We start from the raw sequence: 14,680 nt of genomic DNA on the forward strand, positions 1-14,680 counted from the left end.
GATCCACTGAAGCCTTGACATGGCCTGATCCACCTGTGCCCATCCACCCACAGTCACACAATGTCCATTTTCGATCTCTCCATGGATTGTACACTGGGCCAGGATTCTGCAGGGTATCTACTCGCTGTATTGCAGGCAATTCCCTTTTTGGAACCAATCTTGTGTCCTGTACTAGGAGTGTTGCGTCTACAGAATGCCGAGGCAGATTGAGTAGACAGCGCCCACTGCTTTGGTCCTCCTACCACTGGTGGCGCTGTAGTGAGTAATGGACAAGTGTTACAGCAGTGTGGGGTGAAACATTTCTGCTGACTATGAGACTTCTATTCCTCTCGTCACTAGATTATACAGATTTCTCAGCCACACATGATTCTCACTGTCTCCTTTCAGGTTATCATTGCCTGGCCTTGACACCTATGGCAGTATAGGATTTGAGTCTATAGAGAGACAGTCTGACATCCTGAACAATGCAATGTCACCTGTAGCATCGGGACATCTTGTCCTCAACTACTATAGTTTTACCAGCAGGAATTTAAGACCATTATTAGCACCAAAACTCAGTTAAGATTTCTTTCTGTATATCACCTGGCTATTATCAGATAGTTAGTTATATGACACAATGTCAAACACAATGTCAACATGCCATACATCCAGAACAAGTTGGGAAAATCATTAAAATAAACAAAATAACATGCTGGAGTTATTCAACAAGACAGAGAGTATGTTAATATTTCAGGTGGAAGATCCTGTATCAGAGCTGAGCCTGTGTGTAGGAGCCATGTATCTGTTCTCTATCAGGATTGTATTCTGCGTTGTGTATTTATGATGTTTTTATGGTAACTAGTTGCATCAGTGGGAGTGTGGTACGCGCAAAGGGAGTCAGTTATATATTTGTGCTTTGTTCCATGCAGTGCACAGCCCTAATGCCCTTCCTTTGGACAAGATTGGTGGCGTGGAGAGGGGAGACTTGCAGCTTGGGCAACTGCAGGTGTTCCATTAAAAAAAAAACTTGCCCAGGCTTGCGCCCTGGAAACTTTCCAAGGTGCAAATCAATGGTCTATCGATACTAACGGAGGCCTACTACACTACCCAGCTGGGGACTGACGGATGTCATATATTTTGTTATCCACTCAAATACGTTGAACTTAAACTTGGGTACAGATCAGTTTCATTGCTTTAAGATTGTATGTTTACTGATTGCTAATAAAGGATCGAATACTTATCACTGACATTTGTAACAATCATTATTGGATTTCAGGGCACGTCATGTAAGTAGAACAAACCTGGGGGTGGGGGTGGGGGGAGTGTCTCCAGCAGTGGCAAATTAGCTTGGTTACATTTCACCGCTACATTCTCAACAGATGTTACTCAACCTGCCGATCATTTGAATATTCTGAGATACTGAGTATTTTGCTTCAGTTTTCACCAGTGAAAAGAACCTTGGCAATTGTGGGGATGACTTACCGCAGACTGAAACATATGAGTGTATGGACTTTAAGAAAGAGCATGCGCTGGATCTTTTGAGAGGTTTTAAGTTAGATAAGTCGCCGGGACTGAACGAGATATACCCCATGCTCCTTTATGAATCGAGGGAGGAGATTGCTAATCCCCTGACGATGATCTTCACATCATCAATGAGGTGGGGAGATGTACCAGAGGATTGGAAGTTTGCAAATGTTGTTCCCTTGTTTAAGAAAGAGAGTAGATAACTGAGGAAATTATAGACCAGTAAGCATTTGGAGAGACGTAATCTGATTAGGGATAGTCAGCACGGCTTTGCCGAGGGCAGGTCACGCCTTATGAACCTGATTGAATTCTTTTGAGGATGTAACAAAACACGTTGATAAAGGTAGAGCAGTGGAAGTACTGTATATGGATTTCAGTAAGAGGTTAGCTAAGGTTCCCCATGGAAAGCTCATTCAGAAAATAATGAGGGATGGGATCCAAGGAGACCTTGCTTTGTGGATCCAGAATTGGCATGCCCACAGAAGGCAAAGGGCGGTTGTAGATGTTTCGTATTCTGCATGGATGATGATGACCGATAGTGTTCCGTTGGGTCTGTTCTGGGACCCCTTCCCTTTGTGATTTTTACAACTGTCCCGGATGAGGAAGGTGAAGGATGGGTTAGTAAGTTTGCTGAAGACACAAAAGTTGGGAGTGTTGTGGATCGTCTGCAGGGTTGTCAGATGTTACAGTGCAACATCGATAGGGTGCGGAACTGGGCAGAGAAGCGGCAGATGGAGTTCAATACCGATAAGTGTGAAGCGGTTCATTTCGGTCAAATTTCAAGATAATATAATATTAATGGTAATACTCTTGTCAATCTGGAGGATCAGTGAGATCTTGGGGTTAGCGTCGATAGAACACTCAAAGCTGCTGCACATGTAGACAGTGTTGATAAGAAAGCATATGGTGTGTTGACATTTATCAGCCATGGGATTGAATTCAAGAGCATGAGTTAATGTTACAGCTATACAAGACCTTGATTAGAACCTGCTTGGGGGTACTGTGTTCAGTTCTGGTTTCCTCACTACAGGAAACGATATGGCTGCTATAGAGGAAGCACAGAGGAGATTTACAAGGACTTGCTTTGGATCCAGAATAACAACTATTTTGTTCTCCTTTACACTTGTAAACAATCTTGAACCCTGGCGATAATAACACGACCAACCACATTACCTATGCTCCCTCTTGATTTCATAAACTCCAACAATGTCACCCTCATTCTCCTCTGGAATAAAGATCCAGATCGGCTAACCTCTTCCTATGACTCGGCACTCTAATCCAGGCAACATCTTCAGCAATCTCGTCTGCACCCTATCCAACTTGATAGTATCTTTCCTACAGCAGGGTCAACACAACTGTACAGAATACTCTGTGTAGCCACACCAACAATATAATGCCCATAATCCAGAACTCAATGCCCTAACTGATGAAGGCCAGCATGATTAAAGCCTTCTTTTCCACCCTCTATACTTGCCCGTCCACTTTCAGTGACTGTACTCTTGTACTCCCAGGTCGCTCTGTTCCACAACACTCTGTGCCCTCCCATTCACTACACCAGTCCCACCTAGTTTGACTGTCCAAACTGCACCATCGCTCACTTGTCCAAGTTGAAAACCATTTGCCATTACTCAGTCCCATCTCCATAACTGACCAAGATGTCTTTGATATTCATTGTCACCTGTTGCCTTATAAGCAATTCTCCCGAATTTAGTCTCCCTGTATGCACATGACTGTGTCGCCACCCACAGCTCTAATCTGCTAATTAAGTTTGTCGACGACACCACATAGATTGGCCTCCTCTCAAGCAATAATGAGGTGGCCTGCAGGGAAGAGGTCATCTCTCTGAGACAGTGGTGGCAAAGTAACAACCTTCCTCTCAATGTCGCAAAAACAAAGGAGCTGGTTGTGGATTACAGGAGGAATGGAGACGGGCTAACCCCTATTGACACCAATGGATCTGGGGTTGAGAGGGTGAACAGTTTTAAGTTGCTCGGCATTCACATCACCGAGGATCTCACGTGGTCTGTACACACCAGCTGTGAGGTGAAAAAGGCACAAAAACACGTCTTTCACCTCAGACGGTTGAGAAAGTTCGGTATCGGCCCCCAAATCCTAAGAACTTTCTACAGGGGCACAACTGAGAGCATCCTGACAGGCTGCATCACTATCTGGTATGGGAACTTCACTTCCTTCAATTGCAGGACTCTGCAGAGAATGGTGCGGACAGCCCGGCGTATCTGTAGTTGTGAACTTCCCATGATTCAGGACATTTACAAGGACAAGTGTGTAGAAAGGGCCCGAAGGATCATTGGGGACCAGAGTCTCCCCAACCACAATCCATTCCAGCTGGTACCATCCGGGAAACGGTACCGCAGCATAAAAGCCAGGACCAACAGGCTCCGGAACAGCTTCTTCCACCAGGCCATGAGACTAGTTAACTCACGCTCAATTGAGTGTACTCTATATTATATGGACTGTTCAATATATTATAATTTATTATGAATTACTTTCCTTGCACATTTTGACCGAGACGTAACGTAAAGATTTTTACTCCATATGTATGTGAAGGATTTAAGAAATCAATTCAACTTAATTCAATTCAAACTTGCTCACCGTGCCATGTACATTCATATACAAATCAATGGCATGAACAGTGAATTACAGAGGTCTCGATACTGACACACACATCCCACTCATCACAGGGCTCCATTCGCTAAAACCATCTTTAATCATCTCCCTGTTTCTTGTTCTCGACCCCGGTGTGAATCCACCTCGCCAGCTCCCCGTGACTCCCACGTGACCGAACCTTCCCGATCAGCTGACATGTGGGATCTTGTTACAGACTTTACCAAAGTTCAGATGAACAACATCACTGCCCAACTTCACCCAACTCCCTAGTTAACTCTTAAATAAACTCCAAAATACGACTGATATGATGTCCCAGTGGGCAGTTTAGACGGTGATCTTCCGATAACCAATGTCCAACATCCCGGGATTTCAGCTTCACTGCAGACTGAGAAAATTCCGATCCCAGCTGTCGAATTACCAACCTGGACTGAAGCCCGTATACTGCCAGTTCCATATCCTCAGAGTCACCAGCCCGATATTATCACCCATACAAAGACGCCTTGGTGCCGGCAATTTGCCGTGGAGTTCCTGCCATTTCTGATTCACAAACTAAGGTGGAATTGGAACCTAATGACCCTCTGCCGGGGCCGGTGCTCAGGCTGGTTCCCCGGTCTGTATAGAGGATGCGGATACACTTCAGCCTGACCCCAGCAGCTAAACTGAGCACATTTGATCACAATCTTCCTGCTATGTGGGATCTTGCCCAGCACAGCTGGCTGCCATGTTTCCTGCAATGTAGCAGGAACAAAATGTAAAATTATAAAGTAGAAAATGCTGGGAACTCAGTTCATCAGACTACATCTGCGAAAAGAGAAATGGTGGAAGACCCAGTTCCAGAACTGAGACTGTCCAAGATGCTGCCGAGCTGCTAAGCGTTTCCAGTATTTTCTGCTCTTCACTTTAAATTTCCTGCAACTGTAGTATTTCTCCCTCTTCATTTTAATACACAGATAGTAACTGATTGCTACCCTAGACTGTAAATACCATCCCACCCCAACAAGTTTGCTAGTTCTCAGTTCATTCTGACCCTGGTGTAATACATTCCATACAGTCAATGCTCACAGCATCCTTTCCTCCCACTATCATTCTGTTACATTTGCTCCCGAGGCCACTGTCTCTACGCTGAGAGGTGGTGACCACATAGCGATAAAAACTGCAACACTTGCTGCAGCTCTGACGGGCCGTTACCCTGGAAACAGAGGAAGTGGCTCACCGAAAATAACCGAGAAAGGAAATAAAAAAACTCAACATCAGATGCTATGAGTCCCATTATGATGAAGATTAACACTGTAGCCATTTCGTAACGGTTAAACTAAATTTGAAATGGCTGCTTTTACCCGGCCACGTGTTGTGTTCAATTACACCTCTGGTATTTCTAGCTAGCGAAAAACCAATTTTGGAAAAGATGCAAAAGAAAACTTCACAATGAAGGAAAGGTTTGAAAGAGAGATTGTTGAAATATATCATTGCAGCAATGGGGTACAGGCTGGACAGAGGCTGAACAAGATGGTTGATATATATCGTTGAGGTGATGGGATACAGACTGGACAGAGGTTGAAATATATCAGTGAGGTGGTGGGATACAGGCTGGACAGAGGTTGAACAAGATGGTTGATATATATCATTCAGGTGGTGGGATACAGGCTGGACAGAGGTTGAACAAGATGGTTGATATATATCACTGAGGTGGTGGGATACAGACTGGACAGAGATTGAACAAGATGGTTGATATATATCATTGAGGTGATGGGATACAGACTGGACAGAGGTTGAACAAGATGGTTGATATATATCATTGAGGTGGTGGGATACAGACTGGACAGAGATTGAACAAGATGGTTGATATATATCATTGAGGTGGTGGGATACAGACTGGACAGAGGTTGAACAAGATGGTTGATATATATCATTGAGCTGGTGGGATACAGACTGGACAGAGATTGAACAAGATGGTTGATATATATCACTGACTTGGTGGAACAGAGGCTGGACAGAGTTTGAACAAGATGGGCAGGTGATGAGCAGATGGAGCCAGTTGGGAGAAGGGGATGAAGGACGATCTCTGATGGTCCTGAAATAATAATACGCACTAGTACATAACAGATTCCAATATAACAAAACCAGAACAAACAATAAGAACGTTGGTATGTGCCCTTTTCTACTCTACACACTTTATCAATGCACCGCAGAAAGTATCCCATCCCGAAACTTCACATCTTCATACAGCTACTGCTCTTCATTTAACTGAATGAAATAGTGGAGAACTGTGGACACAGCTGAGTACATCATAGAATCCAACCTCCCCTCCATGGACTTTGTCTACACTTCCCACTGCCTCAGTAAAGTAGCCAACATAATGAAAGATCCTCAGAACTGTTTCACTTCTGATACTCCCATCGGGTCGAAGATAAAATAAAACAGAGTCATACCACCAGGCTCAAGGACGGTGTCCATTCTGCTGTTAGAAGCGAACAGCGTGATGAGTGGACTCCTGACCTCACAGTCTAAATCGATGTGACCTTGCACCACATATCTACCTGCACTGCACTTTCTCTGTAACTAGAATGATTTGTTACACCTGGCACCTGCCAGCCTTCTCCTTCCCACCATTCCCCACCTTCTTGATAGGGCCCCTGCCCCTCCTTCTTCAGTCCTGACAAATGGTCTCGGCCCGAATCGTTGACTGTTCATTTCCACGGATGCTACCCGACTTGCTGAGTTCCTCCAGCGTGTTGTACGTGTTGCTCTGACCCCAGCATCTGCAGAGTATTTTCGGTTTATGATGACGGCTGCTCTCCTATCTCAGCCACATGTTTCTCATCAATTCATTCGCTCTGCTGATCTCTGTTTCCCTCCAGGAAACAGGCTGATGAATCTCTGAAATAAACACTCTCTAACCACTTTGTTCATCCTCTATAGAATTAAATTCCATCTTCTGCTGCCCTGTGTTGCCCAAACCACTCATGTTCCACCCCGTTACTATTTGCAACTTCCCACCTCCGCCATTACCTGAATCCACCTCCCACTCCCTAGTTCTTGCCCCGTCCCCAACCCTCACTTGTTTTCTCTGACTTTTTCCCGTCTGCTCTCAGTCCAGAGGGAGGGTCTCAGACCAGAATGTTGACGGTCCATTTCCCTCCACAGATGCTGCCCAACCCACTGAGTTCCTCCGGCAGTTTGTTCTTTGGTGTGTCTAACCCGTGTTAGTATGATGAGCGGGATTTTACACCATATTCCAGGTACAATCTCAACAAACCCTAAATATTCAGCACTGCTTGGAGCTCTGGTGGTCTGTTACCCTGGTGATGTAGGAAGCAGAACTAACTGGAAAAGGAAATAAGGAACTCAACCTCACATGCTCTGAACTTCATTGTGAAAAAGATGAATACTCAGCCATTTTGTACTGGGGAAGCTAAAATTCCAGTGGCTGTTTTAACCCTGTCTCGAGGTGCATCCAGTAAATCTGTTGGTAGTTCCATCTCTACAGAACTTCCAGCAGTGCAGAAGCTGATCCAAAATCAAACACGTTGTTGGATGTGGCCTATCTGTTCCAAATGTCAACTGTGGGATATTTACAAAGGGCATCACACAATGCATTGTTGTGATAACCGTGAAGTTCCCTTCTTTGTTAAGTGGTTAAAATTTTCCTCGTATTCCTGTGTCTGCAAATATCTTCTAACTGCGATCAACCCCAGGCATTGATACAGGTGGACTTCAGATACTGCTATTGGACAGAATGATGAAAGGGAATTTCCTCAGATATAATTGAATGGATTGAGATTGTGACCTCAGGTTCCAGACTCCCCTACTGCTGAAAACATCTTGTCGCCATCGACTCTGTCCAGAACATAGGATTTCACTGAGGTTCCTGTTCCCATAGTCACCATCCCTCCATCGATAATAGGAGCAGAGACATATCCAACTTCCGTTAATTCCCCTCCTCCCCTTCTTACTCCATCCCTGATATACAGATTTTCACCCCTCCCTTTTTTTTCTTTCTGTCTCTGCCCATCACTCTGCCTGTTCTTCACCTCCTCCTGGTGCTCCTGTACCGCTTCCTTTCTCCCTAGGCCTCCCGTCCCATGATCCTTTCCCTTCTCTAGCTCTGTATCCCTTTTGCCAATCACCTTTCTGGCTCTCAGCTTCACCCCACCCCCTCCGGTCTTCTCCTATCATTTCGCTTTTCCTCTCCCCCTCCTACTTTCAAATCTCTTACTATCTTTCCTTTCAGTTAGTCCTGACGAAGGGTCTCGGCCCGAAACGCAGCCAGCTCTTCTCCCTATAGATGCTGTCTGTCCTGCTGCGTTCCACCAGCATTTTGTGTGTGTTGCTTGAATTTCCAGCATCTGCAGATTTCCTTGTGTATTCCTCATACATAAAAAATTTCAATCCAGAATCACCCTTGTGAACTTTGTAAACAACAACTGTAGTGAACACATTCTCACGAATAGCAGACAATGTGGTAACAGGATAAATTATTGGGAAAACCTGTTATTTCCTCCCCGCCCCGCTAACAGTTACAAAATAACATCTGGCGTTCAGCGTGCTCATCTACGCATGAAGCCGTAAGAGATGGGAGAGAACTTCAATGACATCTCAGTGCCTGTGTTTACTTGGGAGACAGATAGAGACTATAGAAATGACGAAAGCCAGTCAGGGCACGGATTGTGTACGGATTACACAACAGGAGTTTACTGCCTTGAGGAGAATTAGGATGGATAAATCCCCAGGGCCTGACAAGGTCTCCCTCGGACCCTGTGGCAGGCCGGTGCAGGAAGGCTGACAGACACGGATGTAGCTGTCATTTAAGGAACTGAGTTACACGGGCAGGTTGAACAGATTAGAAATTGCTCACCTGGAGCACAGGAGAATCAGGAGAGATGCTCGCAGGGGTTCTGAACCACTTTCTGCTATGCTGAACTGTGGGGCCTGTGGACCCCAAGTTGGGAACCCCTCCTAGAGAATACAAGACCTATAATGGTATAAATCGGGATGGGTGGGGGCATGGATTTGGGCCGAAAATTCAAATATTTAAGGGGAATTTGAGGGGGAGCGTCACTGAGAGGCAGTGATCACGGAGCGATAAAGATCTGTAACAATCCTTGCAGCTCTGGTGGTTTGTTACCCTGGAAACGGAGGAAGTAGCTCACTAAATTTAACCAAAAAAGGTAATAACATACTCAACATCAAATGTTGTGTGTTTCATCATGACAAAGATTAACACTGCAGCCATTTTGTAATCGTGAAACAAAAATCGTAAAGGCAGTTTTTACCCTGCCGCCTGTTGTATTCAATTTAATCTCTGGTAGTTCTAGCTAATAAAAAACAAACCTGGAATAGGTGCAAGACAAAACTTCACAATTAAGACAATGTTTAGTAGCGAGATTGCTGATATATATCATTAAGGTGGTGGGACGCAAGCTGGACAGATGCTGAACAAGATGGGCAGGGAATAAACAGATAAAACCGGGAGTGAGATGGAATCAAGGACAATGTCTGATGGTCCTCAAGCAATACACAGATGCAGTAATAATAGTACACTGATAGATAACAGATTCCAATATAACAAAGCCAGAAGAAACAATAAAAATTGTGATATATGTCCTTTTCCACTCTACAAGCTTTATCAATGCTCCACAGAAAGTATCCCATCCCGATACTTCACATCTTCATACGGCTATTGCACTTCGTTTAAATGAATGAAATAACAGAGAACAGTGGGCACATCATAGAAACCAGCCTCCCCTCCATCGACTCTGTCTATATGCCCTGCTGCCTCAGTAAAACAGCCAACATAATGGAAAATCCCCTTCACTTCTCAGTCTCCGATTGGGTCGAAAATAAAATAAAACAGAAACGTAACGCCAGGCTCAAGGACAGTTTCCGTTCTGCTGTTAGAAGCGAAATGAATGTTCCCCAGTGTGATGAGATGGACTGCTGACCTCACAGTCTAACTAGATGTGACTTTGCAGCATATATCTACTTGGACTCTATTTTCTCTGTGACCATAATGAATTGTTACACTCTGTTATTGTTTTAACTTTTATCACCTCGATGTACTGTTGTAATGCTTGACCTATGTGGGTGATGGCAAAGACAGGATTTTCACTGGGCCTCGGTTCATGTAAAAAAACAGATTCCCCATTTTAATCGTGTGGGAATATTAGACAGCCTGGGTGGCTCCTTTGGAAATTCCGGAGGGAGTGTACACATTTCCGAGAAACTCAGATAAATGAAAAAGACTTAATTCTTGCATTAATACGGTCAAATAATAGGAAACATTGGCTGCATGTCGGCAAGTCGTAGCAATGGAAGGAAGATGGAAAGAAATTTCCCAATTCCCCGGCAGGAAGTGAGAGATCTGGATCTCACAGTCCTGACTGAACGGAAGAAAGATGAAACTACCAATACACGTGGAGCAGTGTCCCGAGGGTGCGATTACTCTGTTTAACCCTCTCTGTCTGCAAGAACACATAAAGGCCGAATGGCCGCTTTAAGTGTGCTGTAAAACCATTATCGACCCCAGGCATCGATCCAGGTGAAGTTTGGATCCGATACCGGGCCGCGTGATGGAGGTGAAGTTCCCCAGGTACAACTGAACGGATGGATTTAGTCCGGGCATCACCACCTCATCCCGCTCCTGTGACCCGAGCAACAGAGGCTGTGCGGCGGCTCATCTCTCAGGTGGTTCGGTGCGAAGGTCCCACAACCCGGACCAACCTCAGCAGGCTGTGTCCAGGAAGCGGGACGCGGCCGCCCGTTCGGGGACGTTAACGGGACTCACTGAACAACATCAGGTCTCCCCCCAGAAATTGTCGGTCCGGTTCCCTCTCAGGACCGGTCTCATTACTCACCGATGGGAATTTGATCAATTTCCCCCGCAGACAGTGATCCGACCCCCGGCTCCCCGCCAACGATCTGTTTCGACACAGAAAGGAAAGAAAGCTCCCGCCCATCCGGGGACCGCGTGAGCGGGGGCGGGCCCTCGAAAAGCCGCAGCTGCTGCAGATCTGCGTTTGAAATGGGAGCGAGAAGTGGATCACGTGACGGGGGAGTTAATGCAATCCCTACATTCATTAGTTATCTCTTTATTGCAACATGAACGTCATATATTCCATACAGTGTAAACTCATGGCATCCGGGCATCCACACCAGCTCCTGAGGCCACTGAGGGGCGGTGATCAGAGAGCGATAAAAATGTTCAACACTCCATAGCTCTGCTGGGCTGTTAACCTGGTGATGGAGAAATGGCTCAGCAGAACTAAATGAAAATAGGAAATAAGGAACAACCTCACACACTTTGAGTTTCATTGTGACAAAGATGAATACTGAGCTCTCAGCCATTTTGTAATGTGGAAGCTGAAATTCTAATGGTTGTTTTAACCCTGTCTAGAGGTGCCTCCAGTAAATCTGTTAGTAGTTTCATCTCTACAGAACTTCCAGCAGTGCAGAAGCTGTTCCAAAATCAAAACACATTGTTGAATGCGGCCTGTCCGTTTCAAATGTCAACTGTAGGATATTTACAAAGGATATCACACAATACATTGTGGCGATAACCATTAAGTGTCCTTCATTGTTCAATTAAGTGGTTAAAAATTCCATTATATTCTTGTGTCTGCGAATAAACTATAACTACGATCAAACCCCTGCACTGATACAGGTGATATTCAGATCCTGTTCCTGGACCGAAGGATGGAAGAGAAGATCCCCAGATATAATTAAATAGATTGAGATTGTGATCTCAGATCCTAGGATCTCCTACTGCTGGAAACATCTTGTCCTATCACTCTATCCAGTCCTCAGGATTTCATTGACATTTCTGTTCCAAGTCCCCACCCCTCCATTGAGAATAGGCCCAGAGACACCAAATGCCCTTTATACATAAAACATTTCATTCCAGAATAATTCTTGTGAAATTTGTAAACAATAACTGTCATGAGCACATTTCCAGAATAATAGACAAGTTGGTGACAGGATAATTTATTGTGAGAAACTGTGCTTTCCTTACTGCCCTGTGAACGGTCACAACATATCTCCCGATGTTCAGTGTGCCAATCTGTGCATGGAGCCGAAAGAGATGGGAGAGATTTTCAACAAATTCTGTGTGCCTGTGTTTCCTTGGGAGACAGGAAGGGACTGTGGAAATGACGAAAGCCGGCTAGGTCATGGATTGTGTACGGATTACACAACAGGTGCTTGCTGTCTTGAGGTGAATTTGGATGGATAAACCCCCGGAACAGGGTAGAGACTGCTGGAGCCCTGTCGGACACGGATGATGCTGGTATTTAAGGAGTAGAGTTACAGGGGTAGGTTGAAAAGGTGAGAAGCTGATTCCGCGAAGCACAGGAGAATGAGGAGAGAAGCTAGCAGGAGTTCCCAAACTTTTTAAGACCGTGGACCTCTACCAGACTGGCGGGACTGTGGACCTCAGGTTGGGAACCTCTGCTAGAGGTAAACAAAACTATAATGGTAGAAATAGCGTGAATAGGTTTCGCCCCAAATGTTCGGTGTGCTCATGGGGTTAGGGCAAAAAGTGGAATATTTAAGGGGAATCGGACTAGGAACTATCTCACTCAGAGGGTGACACGAATGCGGATGCCGGTATCAAATGTGGTATATAGGAGAAGTTTGTATGGTTACATGGATGAGGGAGGTATTGAGGGATATGGTCTGGGTGCAAGTGGATGGGTCCAGGCAGAGGAAGGCACAGACTAGATGGACTGAAAGCCCTTTTTCTGTGCTGTAAGAGAGCGAATTTAAATTGAACGTCCTACATAAGTCTATTTCCTAGGAGAATAAATCATTTCAACGTAAGTTCTAAAACGCTGCAACTACAAGAACCACTCTGCAGATAAAGAATATCTATGGAGAGGAACAAAGTTAATGCTTCAGCTCCAACCCCCTGTGTCGGAATGGCTTCAAACATTTTCTGACCTGATTTCAGGTCTCTAACAATATGATCGTTCCTTTAATTTCCAGCTGCTGACAGACAGGCGACAGCAGCGGGAATTTCCAAACACGGTGGGAATACTGATCCCCGGGTAGATAACCAACGATACAAATACTGCGCAGCTCGTTCCAGACACTCACTCGCTCTGTGTATTGAGATTAAATCGCAGGTCTCTCTGGTCTCTCTGCTCCATTGTATCTGTGTCCTCTGGCTTCGGACTCCCCAACCCTGGGGAACAAGCCTTCGTATATTTGACTGGGCATCAACGGCATTGCAGACTACGTTAGGTACGTAACGCACTCTGAACAATGCTTCGAGGCACCCAGCACAATCCAGCCACGAAAGCTACCCCATCCTACGTTTGAATCGATTGTAATAGGTACATTTAGTATCAGGGAAATGTATACGATATATATCCTGAAATTATTTTTCTTCGCAAAAATCCATGAAAACAGAGGAGTGCCCTAAAGAATGAATGACAGTTAAATGTTAGAACCCAAAAAATCCCACCCCAAGCTCCCCCTCCCATGCGTAAGCAGCAGCAAAGCAACATCCCCCCGCACCTGCAAACAAAAAACATCTGGAACCCCCACCGAACACTCAAACGTGATGCAATGCATCAATAAAAACACAGATTTGCAGTACCATCTAAATAAACCCCTGTGCAACTGGGTGTTGGACTACTGAAACAACCGGTTTCAGAAAGTCAGGATGTAGAATTGCTCCTCACTCCCAATCATCCTGAACACAGGCTGTGTGCTGAGCCCATTGCTGTACACTCTGTTCACACATGACCGCACGGCCAAACACCCGGGGAATCACATTGTCAAGTTCGCCAAAGACACGACAATTGTGGGGTCCATCACATATCAATGAGATGACATATAGAGAGAAGGGCTCAAGGCCGGGTACACCCCAACCCACAAACTCACCCCACCACACCCTCATTACCACGAGTTTAACATTTCCTGGCACTCACCATATGTACAGATACTCCTGTGCCTAACGTCACTTTATGGACATATCACCAATGTTTTAAGCTATGACATGTTTTTTTTAATAATTCTGATATTTATCTCTTTGTGATTTTTGTTCCTGCATGTGATCCACAGCAACAATGATTTATGTTCCCCTTAATTTGTCGATTTGTGGAGTTTGTTGCAACAGATAGTTATTGAGGCTGTCACTGGGTATATTCACGGCAGTGGTTAACATATTATTGATCGCTAAGTATTGATCATTTTTGTTAGCCAGAGCTACTAGACGATTAATTAAAAGTTGCACGTCAAAAGCAGACTTCACAATTTTAGATTCTTCATTTCAAAATGGCTGCAGTGTTAAACTTTATCATAATTAAACTCTCAGCATACGATGTTGAGTTTGTTATTTCCCTTTTCGGTTATTTTTGGTGAGCCACTTCCTCTGTTTCCAGGGTAACAGCCCACTAGAGCTGCAAGAACAGTTGCACATTTTTTATCGCTCTGTGTTCACTGCCTCTCAGGGTAGGGAGAGTGGCCTCGGGAGTAAATACAGCAGCATGATAGTGTGAGGAAAGGATGCTGTGAGCATTGGCTGTATGGAATGAACTGAGAACACAGA

At 44.9% G+C, this 14,680-nt stretch overlaps 1 protein-coding gene across 1 annotated transcript in view; it reads right to left on the bottom strand.

Moving 5' to 3' along the window:
• LOC140721546 (NACHT, LRR and PYD domains-containing protein 3-like) overlaps window positions 1-14,680 on the bottom strand; it is an 817,640-nt gene that overhangs the window by 236,635 nt on the left and 566,325 nt on the right. The window lies entirely within an intron of this gene.

Source organism: Hemitrygon akajei, unplaced genomic scaffold (assembly GCF_048418815.1).
Source record: "Hemitrygon akajei unplaced genomic scaffold, sHemAka1.3 Scf000057, whole genome shotgun sequence".
In the NCBI taxonomy this organism is placed as follows: Eukaryota; Metazoa; Chordata; class Chondrichthyes; order Myliobatiformes; family Dasyatidae; genus Hemitrygon; species Hemitrygon akajei.